The 17,179-nt window shown below is 33.7% G+C and overlaps 1 pseudogene; it reads left to right on the forward strand.

Moving 5' to 3' along the window:
- The first annotated feature begins 1,625 nt into the window (after window positions 1-1,625).
- On the forward strand, window positions 1,626-14,800 carry LOC133185658 (fibrinogen-like protein A; annotated as a pseudogene).
- Window positions 14,801-17,179: the final 2,379 nt, after the last annotated feature.

Raw genomic sequence — 17,179 nt, forward strand, 5'->3', positions numbered from 1 at the left:
TAAAACACATTTAATATGAAATAGGTAAATTGAAGGCTGATCTGGAATCAAGGTAATTCATATTGGTAAGATTTATCAAATAATAATTCCATAAATAACCACATCTTCTACTGTAAGGTTTTTAAAATTGCCGGCAAAGTTGCACCTTTTAACAGCGATTACATATGAAAAGCATGGATATTAATACGATAAAAATGTCAGTCATTTGTCAACAATTAGGTCATATAAGATCGTCTGAATTGGAATTATGGTGTTATTACATGGTCATACAATAGAATAACGCAAAACGCACTTTTCATACAAACATGGTTGACAATCAATGCAAGCCAATCATGGAGAAACTAAAGTAATGTCTAAATAAAACAACTGTAACATCTTGCAAAAATACTCCAAATAGCCAACGTATTATTTTAATAGCATAGAGTTTCTCACATATATCCTTATTATTATTCACATCAAATAACCGCCTTGTTTCTGCTTCTCTCTCTCTCTCCCCAGCACCAAATTATTGAATATTGAAAAGATCAATAATATCCCTAATTTGCTTTTTTGTTCAAATATTTTTTTTATTCTGCAACTACCTCTTGCATTGACCTAATAAAAGTAACCTAAATATCCAAAGCTTCATTCGGTCAATGCCCTTATAAAGCCTCGTGTATGTTTTCCGACGTTCTAAGAGCATTGTGACGTCAGGTATATTGCAATTTTTACGCCATGGCGTCTTAGTTTCAACTGCAGAGATGTACCTAAATCGGTTGAAAATAGCTGATGTAAAAATATATTGCAGGATAAACAAAATACATAAATAATGTCTTGAAATATAAGCGATATTTTGCTCGGGTCGAAAACGCAATAGAGGGCTCGGCAAGCCTCGCCCTCTATCACGTTTTCTTACCCTCGCCCAAATATCGCTTATATTTCAAGACAGTAACCATGTATTTTATATTTAACATCTTTTGATGTCAAGGTCAAGATTCAAGTAAACGTCTCTTCTCCATGTTTTTTTCTCTTTATAGGTCCTGAGATAATCATAATTATTTTGCATATGAGATCAACGTTGATTGGTTGATTGATTGTATGTTGTTCTATGTCCCATTCGAGAATTTTTCACTCATATAGAGTCATTACTATACCGGTGAAGGACTTCAAATTTTGACCTTTACTCGGCACTCAGTGCCATTGAGCAGTGAGGGATCTTTATCGCGTGACCTGACACGGGACCTCGGTTTCTAAGGTCTCATCCGAAGGACCCGTAACTTTCACTTCAAAGTGCCGAGCGCATGGCGAAGGAACAGTTGCTGCCCATTTTGTTTATCGACTTAGGTCAGTCGTGGCCGATATTCAAACTCACGACCTCCCGATCACGGAGCGAGCGACTGAACTACCGTGAACGTTGAGATCAACGTTGAAAAGCAGGCCAAAATCATTCCTATAAAAAAAATTACTGAACCGTTATCATTGCAAAATCAATGAAAACATCCCTTGAAAACTCATTAATCATAAACAGACAGACCTTATCGATAGAAATATAATTCATAGGCATTTAGAAAACAAATATTTTGAAGATTCTATTAGAACCAGAAGACAAACGAATTTGGTAAATATATTGTTAAAAAAGGGTTGCAATGGGTTCAGCAAAAGGACCTGAGGCAATTAGACTGTACCTAACTGGACAAGTCCTAGCTCTGTTACAGACATGCTACGCTCAGTGCTTCGACCCGAAAACTTTAATCATTAGCAATTACGAAAAATCCTCAGTGCCTGGATTTAACCTTTTGACCAATGCTGACATCTGGATGTGCATGATGGTTTGTAACAAGTTTACTTTATGCCGGTCAGTGGATTGGATTCGAGAGGAAAAGAAATGTCAGCTAAACACAAGATTTGCTATACAGAATGTCAATAGTCTACTAAGCGGAAGCCCCACCATTCATGTCGACCGGGCATTTTTTCCAAAGGTAAGAAAAAGATCTCGAAACTTTAAAAAAAGAAGAAGTTTTTATCGAATTACATATTTAGCAAATAACAACTTTAGGATTATTTATTACCAGCATCTTGCAGGCGTTTGTCTTAACCATACCTGTACTGAGGATGAAATCTGTATTAGTGGTAACTGTGTACCTGTTTTAAAAGGTAACAAATGATTCTATATACATTTATGAAAATGTTGACTTTAAAATTGTGGAGAAGTAATTTAACTTTCGCTGAAATATACATTTGAATTTGATCCTTTCCCTGTTTTACAAACTTCTTTTGTTTTTAATCAGCTTGCATAAAAAATGTTTACTGCAAATATATAATTCGGAAATTATGTAATTAATAATAATAATGATAAAAAAAGCTTGAGTTTATGTTTGTTTGTACACAGACATTTACAAAACGCCTATCCACATGTATTGTAAAATTCAAACAATATACAGTACTTGTACATATTAAATTGGGGTATTCAAAATTTAGCTCAATCACTGGATATGGAGTTGTTGGCGTAATCAAGAACTAGCACTACACATGTCCGTGCCGTATATTGTATTCATAAATGATTTCTTAGCGGTATTCATGAATATGCGCATCGTTGTCTGCGCCAAAGCCGCTAAAATATGAAGCCCGCTTTTTAAGTAAACATAGAGTACTATGCTCAAAAAGCAGGTTAAGTGGAATAACTAATAATTTTAAATATTAAATAGAAAAACTATACAAGGATTGTTCAGAGATTTTGAAAAGAGAACCCAGCAAGAAAGGACAAGATAGAGTGTATGTTATTTACGCTGACACGAAGAGAGAGGTTTTCTGTGACATGACGACAGATGGAGGATGATGGACGGTGAGTAGTGTTTTTTTTTAAATTTGGAATCGAGCACTTTAATAGAAGTTTCCAGTAGAAAATCTAAGTCAGTTGCAGATTTCTGTCAATCATGGACACAAAATTATCAAACTTTAAGAAATAAACTTTTATTTACGGGTTACGGAAGACAGCTTGCTAGAAAACAGCTAAACAAGACAACAATAGAGTTTTAAAATTTATTTGTTTGTTTGTTTGTTTGTATGTTGTTTAACGTCCCTCTCGAGAATTTTTCACTCATGTGGAGACGCCACCACTTGCCGGTGGAGAGCTGCAAATTTTGTCCTATACTCGGCTTTTACGGCCATTGAGCAGTGAGGGATCTTTTTCGTGCCAGCACCTACTGCGACACGGGACCTCTGTTTATACGGTCTCATCCGAAGGACCGGTTCCACGTCCCATAGTGGGATTCCAACCCGCGACATAAGGATCAACTCCTTACTCCGCGACTCTAGAGCAGACGCTCTAACCACTGCGAGTTTTAAAATTTAAAGGGTAAAGCTCTTTAAGTAAAATTAACAATTTGACGTTTTCATGCAGACATCTTATAAAGAAGCTTATTATATGTTTCTGGAACTTGTATCTCTGCAACATTGAGAATAAGAAGACCCAGGCTTAATTTCCAACCCATTATATAATCAAATGGTTTCTAATGGCATATATTCCAGTCTAAAAAATCTGATAATCTTAGTTTGGACGTTCACATTGTCAACATTATTATATACTTATATATATATATATATATATATATATATATATATATATATATATATATATATATATATATATATATATATATATATATACAGACCCTGAAACGTGCTACTACCCCAATAAAGCGTGTAACTTTCGTGCGCTTTTCGTTTCGTGCAAACCGTGTAGCGTTTCGTGTAAACCGTGCAGCGTTTCGTGCAAACCGTGTAGCGTTTCGTGTAAACCGTGCAGCGTTTCGTGTAAGCTCCAAAGCGTTTCGTGCAAACCGTGTAGCGAGCGTGCGAGAAGCGTGTGAGAAACGTGCGACTTTCGTGTAAGAACCGTGTGAGAAACGTGCGACTTTCGTGCAAGAATCGTGTGAGAAACGTGTAGGATTCATTCGGAAGTCATTTCATTTTAAATATGGCTATCGATGGGTCAGGATGTCAAATAGTGTTGTTTATAGCTAATATTATTCGGAGATATTATACTGGATGTATTTTAAGAGTGAAATTAAAAAAAAAAGTATGAGAACAACAAAATAAAATTACACGGTATTGTATATTTAATTTGTTTTTCTTTATTTTTTCTCTCAAAAATAAAAATGGACAGGAAATTTATTCAAATTAATTATATGTAATTACAGTGTTTGTGCAACATTTTTAATGAATTGATTTTAATGCACAATCGGAGTGATCATATCTTTTTTATTTTATTTTCCAAAGAAAGCAACAAACGAAATTTCAAACGAAATTTTATCAGGTCTCCGCTCTTGTCTATTTATTACCAGATTGTATTAAATAATTTTAATCAAAACTGTGTGTCATTAATAGTCTTCTAACACAAAGCATTGGTTTATTAATAATTGAAAAATATGAGTATAATTCACATGCATTTACGAACGCAGGATTAGAAATTACCGAGGGGGGGGGGGGCGCATTTCAAAAACGCAAGCTTTAAATTTCAATATTTGTCGGTACCGGGTGTTAAAAAGCATAATTGACTTTGTTTTGTATAAAGAAATAAATACTTAATTTATATGGTGCATCGGATGCACCACTTAAAATAAATCTTCAACTTCCCATTTGCAATGTGCGAATGTGATCAAGGTCATTTACGACAGCAACCATGGGCTCCACGAGCAGGGAATTGAAAACTTGTTCTACTTTTATCTTTTATCAATCATGTCTAAAATACACCCGAGAATAACGATTGAGTTTAAATTTGTGATATTAAATGCTTATTTTTTTTTTTTTTTTTTTTTATATTTAATTGGTACACATAATACCCGTGGATTTTATTTTTAATCGACCCGAATTTCCGTGATCAGTGGATTGTTCGGCAGTCACAATATAAAAGAGTTTAGAAATAAATTATAAATAACAATTACATATCAGTTGTCTTATAAATCAGGCAGCTTTAATTTGTATTTTTTAAAATATTGGAGTTTTCATGTAATGTACTTGGACATGTATACACGAATATTGCATGATAAGTTGTGCCGTGACTTTTTGTAAATTACTTAAAATTTCCCCTCTACCGAGTTTTATAATGAAGGAATTTACAAGGTGATGGGTACATGTATATTGTTGTCATTTTAGGTACATGTAGAGAGAGATAATTATCCTTTATATCCCCTCCCCGCGGGTTTTTCTTCCATTCTTCCATATAGAATTCTAATGTTAAATTAAACTCTATGATAAAACGTTTAAATGTTAAAACTACCATTTGGTATAAAATGTTTTATTTTATTAAATCTCGCTGGAGACATGAATATTCTTAAGCACAGTTACTTGTTTTTTTAATAATTTTTTCCCGATAGTATAATTACTGAAATGACTGTCGGTGGTCTTTAGCCATGTCAGATTTACAGATACACAAGTAAGATCTCGGTAATCCCCCCCCCCCCCTTCTCGCTCCCGACCAAAAGAGAGACGGAAAGAAAATGCATCTTCTTTTCTGCAATGTACTTATTAATTCTGCATATTAAAGAGGTGGACCTGAAGTAATTAAATAAAATAAATTAACTGCTAAATCATAAGAAAATCGATCCGTTCACGGAAATAAACACAGTATAATATTTATTAAAATTAATTACTAAAGTTAGGTTTCGCTAATAAACGAGTTTTTAATATAATACTTAAAAAAATTTATGCCGAAAGAAATAATGAGGGGCAAATATAAATCTTTCTCTTGCAGTGTAAAATTTAGAGAAAAAAGGATGTACACTGACGATGTTGGGCATATCACCTTAAAACAAGTGGATTACAAACAGAAAGAAAATCATGAATTATTAACAACCTAACTTTGAATATTTCTATCAGTTTATAAACATGTAGTACAGGAGTAGCGAGTTTTAATTTAAATCGTACTGTGAAAGATTGCGACTCTTAATTAATCTATATTTAACCCGTAAAAAAATAATGCCCGAGAGATTCCGAATAGAAAATCCAGATCGAGGCCAAAGCGTGCGAGAATCGTGTACAAAGCGTGTGAGAAACGTGTACAAAGCGTTTCGTGCAGCCTTTCGTGTAAACCGTGCAGCCTTTCGTGCAAAGCGTTTCGTGTAAACCGTGTAGCGTTTCGTGCAAACCGTGTAGCGTTTCGTGTAAACCGTGCAGCGTTTCGTGCAAACCGTGTAGCGAGCGTGTACCGTTCGTGCAGCGTGCGTGTGGGGTAGTAGCACGTTTCAGGGTCTGTATATATATATATATATATATATATATGCAGGTTATACAAAAGAGAGAAGACGGCGACGTGGATTTTTATAGGACATGGACAGAGTACAAACAGGGATTTGGAAATGCCTCTAAAAACTATTGGATAGGTATATCTGTGTATATCTTTTATATAACATGATTACTTTGAATTTTCTCGTCAAAAGTAGAATAAATACAGGGATTGGACAAAAAGCCATTAAAGTAACATAGCCTTCCCAATCTCCTAAAAGACATTGCCTAACAATTGGTACGAAAAATGCCAGGATTTGACCCATCGATAGGATGCATGAATTTGCAGTGAAGGTAATGATGACTACCATGACATTCTTGCTTTAAAATAATGGTAGATTGTCGTAACTTCTGTAAATTCAACTTACTTATCATTAGCCTGCCTCGGTTTGGGAATTAATAGCAAGCAGAATATGCTCTTGCGTTTTGAATCAGTTGGGGGGACAGATGAAAATGGAATATTACTGCATAAATATGAGAAGATTATTTTAGAAAAATATCAAGTTTAAGTCTAGGTTATTATACTTGTCATTTAGTACATTTGTCTCTTTGTCATTAAAATTATTTTATTAATTAATTTATTAAAGCACGCAAATTAAACAAAAGATTTGGCGGACTCTGTGGTGTGTTTTATTTAAAGTTTACTCGGAATAAATGGCGAAATATAGACTTCTTTTTCCTTCAAAAGGGCAAGAGAAAGGTGAAATCAATCATTAATTAATTATAATTTCTATTTTGTATTCTCTTTAATAGATAGTTATGTATTGATTGGCGACCTCAAGGGTTGAAAGTATGGTACAAAAAAAAAAAAAAAAAAAAAAAAAAAAAAAAAAAAGAATATAAAGCTTTGAGTAACATATAATCTCGAACAATATGTACATTAATTACTATGTAAGAAATTTAATTGATTTAAATGTAATAAAATAATTAAAGATAAGTGCCTCTTTAAATGGATTTACATAAAGTAAAACATTTATTCTCAACTATGATATGAAGATAACGAACAGTTGTCAAGCTCAAAAGTCAGGGTAAGTGTTATAATAGATCAAAAATGAGGCAACATATTGTCTAACTTTAAAAATATTTTCATGCATGGTTTCTAAAATGAGGATACAAGTCCGTTATTATTACGAACTGATTTGAATAAGCAAATTCATATAGAATTTTTCTCAAAAATTTCTCAAAAATTAAAGAAGAAAGCATTGAAGTAAATGAGACAGGCTGTGCACTTCCTTAGAACGTTTTAAACAAAACTGCGTCCATCAGATAGGCTTTCTCATTGGGTAATTTTCAAGGTTTTCTGGTAGGAGTCTATTTGGGTGTATGGTGATGGATTCTATTTGATTAAAGACCTGTAGACCAAACCGGTCGATCACTCCAGAGTATTTCAGTTGGCGTAGATAGAATGAGAGCTTTGAGGCATTTCCTACTTTAGTTTACTTTGGAACACGTGCTCTATTTCTTAAAACACTCAAAAACACTTAAAACAGTAAAAGTTTCGAGGCAATCTGTCCCTTTTGTAGGACGAGATCTATATTTTACATAAAAAAAAAAAAAAAAATTAAGTTCCTGTTTTGTTTTACATTATTTCTTCCTATATATTTTCTATATCTTATTATTTTCGCATAAAAATACAGGACAGTTCAAAATCTCTTTTTTTGACTTTCTTTTTGGAACATTTTGAATCACAAAATTTTACCAAAATCAATAACATAAAAACTTACGACTTTTTAACTGTGTATACTACCATTCCCCACGATAAAGTCCAGGCTTTTTGACATCATTGACTGCTTTTCAAATAAAAATGGAACTCGTAAATTTACTTACCTTGTCATTGGTCATTTGCAAAATTATTTTGTTAAACAACATTCTGATTGTACACAAAAGTACCCCGATGTTGATATTAGAAGGATGCTTGAGTTTCTGACAATCTGTTGGATACCCATGGGTACCAATTGCGCCCCTTTATGAGAAGTCCTATTTTTGTATTCATATGAAGCAGAATTGTTTTCAAAATCTAATACATGAGAAAAAGAAATCTCTTGCTGTGGCCTTCAACTCGACATTTAGATATACTGACGGCGTATTATCAATTAACAATAGTTATTTCCATTCATATGTCTACTCAATATATCCCAGTGAGTAGTGATGGGACATCGGTTAATTTTCATAATCGATCATCAGTTGGAATCGGTTACTGCTTTCGATGCGATTTTACCGATTATAATCGGATTTCATAGTTTTGTATACAAAAAGTAGACTATCACAATGATATATGATGATGATGATTCATATGATTTCTTTAACATGAATATTTTAAATAATATATTATTTTCTTTGTTGTTTCCTGTAACATTCCCAAAAAATCAAGGTCGGGATTTTTTTTGGCTTATGAATAATGGGGTCAAACATCCCGGGACTGAATTATCCAGGTGTTATATTTACAGTGGACACCCAACATGGCTGCCTAGCGGCAGAAAACGAACTTCAAAAAGTTGTTGGGGCAATTGATTACTCTTTATATCTAAGGTAAATGTTGACTAAGTTGCATATTTTATATCTCAAATAAAAGGTACAATTAATATTTTTTGAATAAAAAGAATCAGCTGATTGAACAAACCAAAGAGCAAACACAGATTTGGCAGAAAAAAAATCAACCGGTGGTAAATTGAATGGGTCGGTCGGGTTACAGGAAACAAAAAAAAAAAAATTAGGCCCTATACATGCATCTTTCGGTTCTTAATCACCTCTGCTACGTGCTAGTTGACAAGATGCAGACGTCATTTTCTTTCATTAAGAAGAAATAAATTTTAAACTAGAAATGGATAATTCCGGAATGTATTGTATTAGAAGTATGTTTCCGATGATCGATTATGAAAAATTATAATCGATCATCGGAATCGGTAGCATTTTTTCGTCGACAATCGATGTTTTCTGATTATCGGTACAACACTACCAGTGAGCTTGAAATAAAAGATACCACATAGTCTGACACATCTGTTTCATATTTGGATATATTAGTAGAAAAAGGCGTTAATGGTAATCTAACAAGAGAGCTTTATGATAAACGTGATGACTTTAACTTTTCAATCGTCAACTTCCCTTACTTATGCAGCAATATACCCTTATCACCGACATTTGGGGTGTATATCTCTCAGTTGATTCGATACGCAAGAGCATGCTTTACGTAAGAACAATTCCTAAAACGAGGTGAGTTATTGACAAACAAATTGAATAAACAAGAATTTCAACAGTCTCGTTTAAAGTTATCATCTCGCAAGTTCTATGGTCGCTACAATGACCTTGTCAGCGAATACAATTTATCAGTTAATCGTATGCTGATTGACACTTTTCATATGAATTGTTAGGCCACTATTATACACTGAATTGTCGACAGATTTTTTTATTATTTCCCGATCATGACAAGCAGCACACTGCGGATGTGGCCGGTCGGCAGGGGATGCTCACACCTCTATGGCACCTGATCCCACCTCTGATGTTTGTGGAGGTCCGTGTTTGTTCTGCTCCCGATTTGTATATTCTAGTGGACTTTGAGATTGGATACTTTCGTTGACTTTGAGATTGAATACTGTTCGTTTTATTTCATTACTCTAAATAATTGACATTTCAGTAAAATTGTCAAAACAAAACAAAACAAAAAATTAAAAAAAAAACAAAAAAAAAACAAAAACAACCAACCCAAAAAAAAAAAAAAAAAAAAAAAAGATTACGCTGATTGAGGGAGGCTATGTTTACACACGTGTTTGTCTATCTTTCATTTTGTTAACAGATTTGTAAATTATGAATAAGCTTGGCTATTTTAAAAAGTGTTATTTCCAGGATATTGTAATGAGAATCTCTAGATAATTTGATAATTTCTAGACATTGTCCGAGCAGAACTTGCAGATTTATGTTATAGTATGGATAGACTGTAAATTTTCATGTGATCAAAGCTGAAACACAAATAGAATTCGACAAAGAATTAAAAAAAGTCTTTAAGGTCTTCAATCATCTAATATACAAATAACACCTTTTACCAAGGTAATGATGCAATCCACGCCTTAACAAAGGATAAAAACCAAGAACTCCGAATTGATCTCCAGAGACATAACGGAGAACAGGCCTATGCTGTGTATAACACATTTTACATCGGAGATGAACACAATAAATATACAATCACGGTATCTGGATATAACGGAACAGCGGGTGAGTAATGTTATTATTGATTGATTGATTATATGTTGTTTTACGTCCCATTCGAGAATTTTTCACTCATATAGAGACGTCACCGTTTGTCGGTGAAGGGATTTAAATTTAGACCAATACTCGGCACTCAGGGTTATTGAGCAGTGAGGGTTCTTTATCGTGCCAACGCCTACCGTGACACAGGACTTCGGTTTTTAAGGTCTCATCCGAAAGACCCATGATTTTCACATCTGTTACCGGGCGCTTGGCAAAGGACCGGTCACTACCTATGTTTACGTCTTAACTTTGACGCGGCGTGGCGAACCAGAATCGAACCCGCGGCTCCTGATCACGAAGCTAACGCCCTACCACTAGGCTACCGTGACAGGTCAGTAATGTTATGAAAATAATTTATTACGAAAATAATATCCCATATTATTCTTTATACCTAGTATAGTATTAAAGGATATTTATAACAGATACTACACGTTAAAATGGTCTGAATCACAAAGACAGTGGATACTTTATCAAAATTTGTCGGCAATACGAACGTGCGAATATTTTTTTGGCATGTTTTCTGAGTATTTTTTCTAAAAAGACAATTCGTCAAAAAAGGCATAAATTATATCAGTTTGTTTCAAGAGTTCGGCTAAACATTCTTCAAAAAATCAAGTCAATGAATGTTTTCTTACACACTGAAAATTACTTTCCAATCAAATATTGCGCTGGCTTCAATGTTTGCGATACAGATGACAAACTTTTGATGTTACTTTCATTTACCCTAAATGTACATTTATCTTGGTCAATTCCCTCAAATTGTTTGTGACGTAAAAGAAACGTAAAAGTGGTCTTACCAACTGGTCCAACAAATTATTTTGTTTATTGTTTGTTTGTATGTTGTTTAACGTTCATCTCGAGAATTTTTCACTCATACGGAGACGCCACCACTTGCCGGTGGAGAGCTGCAAATTTTGTCCTATACTCGGCACTTACGGCCGTTGAGCAGTGAGGGATCTTTTTCGTGCCATCACCTACTGCGACACGGGACCTCTGTTTATACGGTCTCATCCGAAGGACCGGTCTCCACGTCCCACAGTGGGATTCGAACCCGTGACGTAAGGATCAACTCCTTACTCCGCGACTCTAGAGCAGACGCTCTAACCACTGCGCCACGCGGGCGACCAAATTATATTGTAGACCGCTCAGTATAAACCTTGAAAATGTTAAAACATCTTTTCGTTAAGATGTATGTGGGAAACACTCTCAAAAGGTATGTATTATAAAGGCAACACAGCTCTCACTGTCAATCACTTTTCTGACTGTTCATAACATATTTTTGTGTTCAAAACTCTTAAAGGCTACTGAAGTCTTTCTGTAAACATAATTCACAAGTCCACTGGTTCATGAATTATCCGATGAATTTATTTTCCTGTAATTTAAAGTAATCATGTAATTAGGTGACTATGATAAGGCGTTCAAAATTTTCATTGGCGTATTCGAAGATCCAAACAAAACATAACGATTATACGCTGTTTATTAAGAGGACCGACGTGTTCTCGAATTCCTATTTTGTACGGAATTTTTAACATATACCTTGTAAAAAAAATTCTCACTTTCTTGTTTCAAAAACGGCATTGAACTCCAGTTATTCTTAGCACATAAGTTGCATGGTTGTGTTTAATGACAAAGACAATACATTTAATTAATTTTACAGTCAGTCTAAGATTCTTTAAAATATAATTACTTGAAAAACCCTGCAAGTATTTTAAATTCAATTGCATATACGAATAAAAGGACGGATTGGACTTTCTACATACTTGTATATTTCATATACTGTGAAATCACTAACTCTCATAGAGGTTAACTTTCGTGTTCTTCATCGTTTGAAGAGATCCACGAATTCATGTACTTCACAAAATGTTAAGTCGTCAAACTAGAATATTATATGAGATTATTTCGTTGTTTTCATTGGCTGAAAGAACGTAACGTAATATTTGTCTTTTTGTGAGATTGATGCGAAAGCGCATCCGCGGCACATGATATCGCACGACTCACCGTTCGGCTGCACCAAAGTTACGTAGAACGTGAAGTCATAATATAAGAAGTATGTTTTTACCTTTATGATGTAATGACACCAAGTCTGTACAGTTTGGACTGTGTCTCATTAATAACGTTGAGTGATTATAGATTATAACAATTATGGACTTCAGTGAACGGTCAATATGTGGTTATAAGGACCCATGTCAAGTAATATTGATCACAGAAAATAATAGCGACCTCGCACGCTATCTGTCTTCGGTCAATATAACTTGACATGGGTCCTTATAACCACATATCGACCTACACTGTAGTCCATAACTCTATAGTACCATGTTTCTTCAAGACGATATCGAATAAGACGAATTAATATTTATTTTCATGAAAACACGAAAATTAACCATACTTAAAAGTGTTATTTTTTAAAGTACGTAAGTTATTTTTTGCTGAATACCAAAATAAATGTTATCAATATCCCATTACATGAGAGAGAGTGATTCATTACAAAAGTATTACATTTACATGTACCACGAAAGCCCAGAATAATGACAACTACAGTGTTCAGAACTGTGTCATAATCATTAATTGTTTCAAAAAGCATTAAACTGATGTGGTAATCCAACTTATATTGATAGTTCCCTTTCTAAGGAAGAAATTCTTCAGAATCATATGTCAGTTTTGAATATCTTTAATATTCCAAACAACCAAAATGAATTTGAATTTCCATATTTATATTGGATTCCAAAACTTCATAAAAATCCTTACAAAGCCTCTTTCTTTACTCCTCACTAAGATATTAACAGTGGTGAAGGAGAAACTTCAAGAGTACTGTGCAACAGTATATTCGAGAATTAGTGTAATTCAGATGTGGATACTTAAAAATTCCAAGGAACTTTTGGAAAATTTGAAATCACAAGAGTTTACCAAAATCAACAGCTTAAAAACTTACGACTTTTCAACTTAATACACAACCATTCCCCACGATAAATTGAAGTCCAAGCTTTTTGATATCGTTGACAGCTGCTTTTTCAATATTAATGGAACTCTTATATATACTTACCTTGTCATTGGTCATTTGAAAATTATTTTGTTAAAAAACATTCTGATTGTACACACAAGTACTCTGAAGTTGACATTAAAAAGATGCTTGAGTTTCTGATTGACAATATATACCCGGTATGTGGTTTTTGGAGACCAGGTCTTTCAACAATCTATTGGAATTCCCATGGGTACCAATTGCGCCCCGTCATTAGCAAACCTTTTTTTGTATTCATATGAAGCAGAATTTGTCCAAAATCTTGTACGTGAAAAAAAGAAAACACTTGCTGTGGCCTTCAACTCGACATTTAGATATATCGACGACGTATTGTCAATTAACAATGGCTATTTCTATTCCTATGTCGATACGATATATCCTGGTGAGCTTGAGATAAAAGATACCACAGAGTCTGACACATCTGTTTCATATTTGGATATTTTACTTGAGAAAGACGTTAATGGTAATCTAACAACCAAGCTTTATGATAAACGTGATGACTTTAACTTTTCAGTCGTCAAATTCTCTTACTTATGCAGCAATATACCTTCATCACCTGCATACGGGGTATATATCTCTCAGTTGATTCGATACGCAGGCGCATGCTCTACGTATGTACAATTTCTAAAACGAGGTAAATTATTGACAAACAAGTCGATGAAACAAGAATATCAGTTGTCTCGTTTAAAGTCATCATTTCGTAAGTTCTATGGTCGATACAATGACCTTGTCAGCAAATACAATTTATCATTGAGTCAAATGCTGACTGACTTTTTTTTATACTAATTGTTAGGCCATTATTTACACACTGAATTGTCGACGGATTTTTCCGTTATTTCCTGATCATGACAAGGAGCACACGGCGGGTGTGACCGGTCGGCAGGGGATGCTCACTCCTCCATGGCACCTGATCCCACCTCTTATGTTTGGAGGTCTGTGTTTGCTCTGCTCCTATTTTGTATTGTTTTATGGACTTTTGAGCTTGAATACTGTTCGTTATCTCCATATATTTCATGTTACTAATATTTTGTTCTAGGTGACAGTTTGTCTGGCCACAGTGGTATGGAATTTACCACTAAAGATAAGGACAATGACAAGACAAGTAGTGAAAACTGTGCTATATCGTATCGGGGAGCCTGGTGGTACAACATGTGTTTCTCCGCAAACCTAAACGGAGAGTACGCCCAGTCTGCTGTCATTGGTCCAAAATACCTGGTATGGAAAGCCTGGAAAGATACATTTGAAGCTCTACAGAAGACTGTTATAATGATCAGACACTAAAGTCAATGTCTTAGTATTCCTGACAAGTTTTAATGACTTTAAGGTAAATCCCGCAAGTTTTACGCATCTGGTTTTATTTCTATATACCGACTGCAACTTCAGGTTTTCACCTCACATTTTTGTTCTTAACAAATGAGCAGAGATAAAATTTCTTTGTGATTTACTTTACGCATCAATCTATGTTTTTAAGGGGTAAAAGTTCTAATCTGACAGAATACAATCTTTTTCGACATTTTGTCATAAATTTGGCGTTTTGGTTGTGATAATGTAATGTTTGTATTTCTATGTGATGTACATTACAAAGAAAGTTTCATGTTTTGTTAACTTGTTTGTAAATTCTATCATGAAAAGTATGCCCTTGTATTCAAATACAATATATTGCAGGGGTTCTGAGTGATATGTATCATACTTATTGTTAAGTAATTGTTTTCATATTTATTGAAATAGACCTCATGTGAAGAATGTATTTCTAGTGTATCTGTAATATGTAATTCATTTTTGATACATTGTTGACAATTACTTCACTATTCTAGAGTTATCAGGTTGATTTTTGTCAAGTATATATTTATTGTTTGGTACATGTATATCATCACTTTAAACCAAATGCTGTTTTAATTTAAGCTTTTTTAAAACGGAAGGCCGGTCAGAAAAAAAGCAAGATTGAAAATTTAATTATTTGTCATTGTAGGCAAAATGTTTCTTTCAAACATTTATTTAAGAAATGAATCTTATATTTTTTTTCTATGATCGACGTATCAAAGAGATTTGATCGGATAAACTTCATCAATTTGCTTAGCGCATTGATGAAAAAAAAAATTCGGTCTAAGTTTCATTGATAATCGATTAAAGAAAAAATTATAAGATTTATTTTTTTATCAAAAATATTTATATTTCAACGATAAGATTTAACATGAAAACAAATGATTGCCTACCATATAGCTTAGTTTGAAAATATATGACCTACATTTTCTGACGCGGAGTAATACATAACGAACAAACAACGTTTTCAAATTGTCATGTCATTACAATAACGCACAAAAAAACTTACAGTTGTTTTATTAATATTTGCTATATCACAATGGGTATGTAAGTACTTCGAATTTTCCCCGGTAAGCTGATATCTTAGGTTCGTAAATGTAAAGGGAAGCTACTCAAATATAACCGACAACTCTTTTTAGGTCACCGAAATTTTGGATTTCATTTGTGCATCTCGAGACATGAATTTCAAACCGAATATATGTATCACAATCTGTCCATGCAAAACATCTGGTTGTAAATTCTGGATGAGTTTTTTGCCGACTGTTTAACATTTAAAGAATATTCCGTCCTCACTCAGTGACGTTTTTCTCATGCACTTGTTTCTTAAGAATTAACAGATAAACGGCATTTTCCCGCTTTGGTTGCATAAAACATTTCTTCATAGTTTGTTCTATTGTTCATACTAGTTACCTCAAAGACAAACATTTAACATCTTTCTTTCTTTCCCGTAACTGCATTGTTGTCATGCAGACGATTTTTTTAGTTAGCAAAGGGGAATAATTCGAAAAGATTATTATTGTTTTACGCTGAGTCGGCAATATTTCAGCCATATTTAAAAAAAATCGAAAGTAGAAAAAAAACTCAGAAACGTAACGGACAAGTTTTGAAATTCAGGAAAATATAGTTAAAATATATTTCATATTCTTTTTTTACAAAGTACTCTGGAAGAGGAAATATGTAAAGTCAGCGAAAGTAGTTCTGGCTGCTTAGTGTAAGCGAACTTCAGATTCTATTGATGCAGTTATCAAAAGAATCTTTCATCCAATCAGAATCAATTATTTTATAAAAATTAAATAATTAAAATTTCTTTTTGCTTCGAGCTAACGTTAAATATAAGTGCTTTGTAGTGGGGAAATGAAAGTTACTTGAAGTGAAAGTTTCTGATTTATCTGTAATCACAGTGTGTACATATCTCTGAAATCAATATTGGTCTTTTTTAATTTTCTTCCCATGTGAATCTACAGAAACATATCCTGAAAAATTCTACAAATCGGCCAATTTTTTAAAGCTATTTTCAATATTTTGAATAGAGCGCATCCTCGGATCTAAACTATGCAATTGTTTAATAATAAAACTGTTTCTGAGGATTACAAAACGTCTTATTTTATGGATCGGAGATTACGCTGATATTTTTATTCTTAGTTGAAAGTACTCAAAAGAAAAAAAAAACTGTTTTCTTTAAAATCCAACATCAATTTCTCAAAGCGAGTTTTCCAATACCTGGACTTTCAGAGGAAACTTTTGAATAGGAAATGAAAGCACTAAGTCTCTGCGTTATTTTGATTTTGACAGTGAACCTGGCATTTTACCAACATTAAATTCAGATTCTCTAAAATGATT

This window comes from Saccostrea echinata, unplaced genomic scaffold (assembly GCF_033153115.1).
Source record: "Saccostrea echinata isolate AGI-Se365-2 ecotype Australia unplaced genomic scaffold, CSIRO_AGI_Sech_v1 ptg000012l, whole genome shotgun sequence".
In the NCBI taxonomy this organism is placed as follows: domain Eukaryota; kingdom Metazoa; phylum Mollusca; class Bivalvia; order Ostreida; family Ostreidae; genus Saccostrea; species Saccostrea echinata.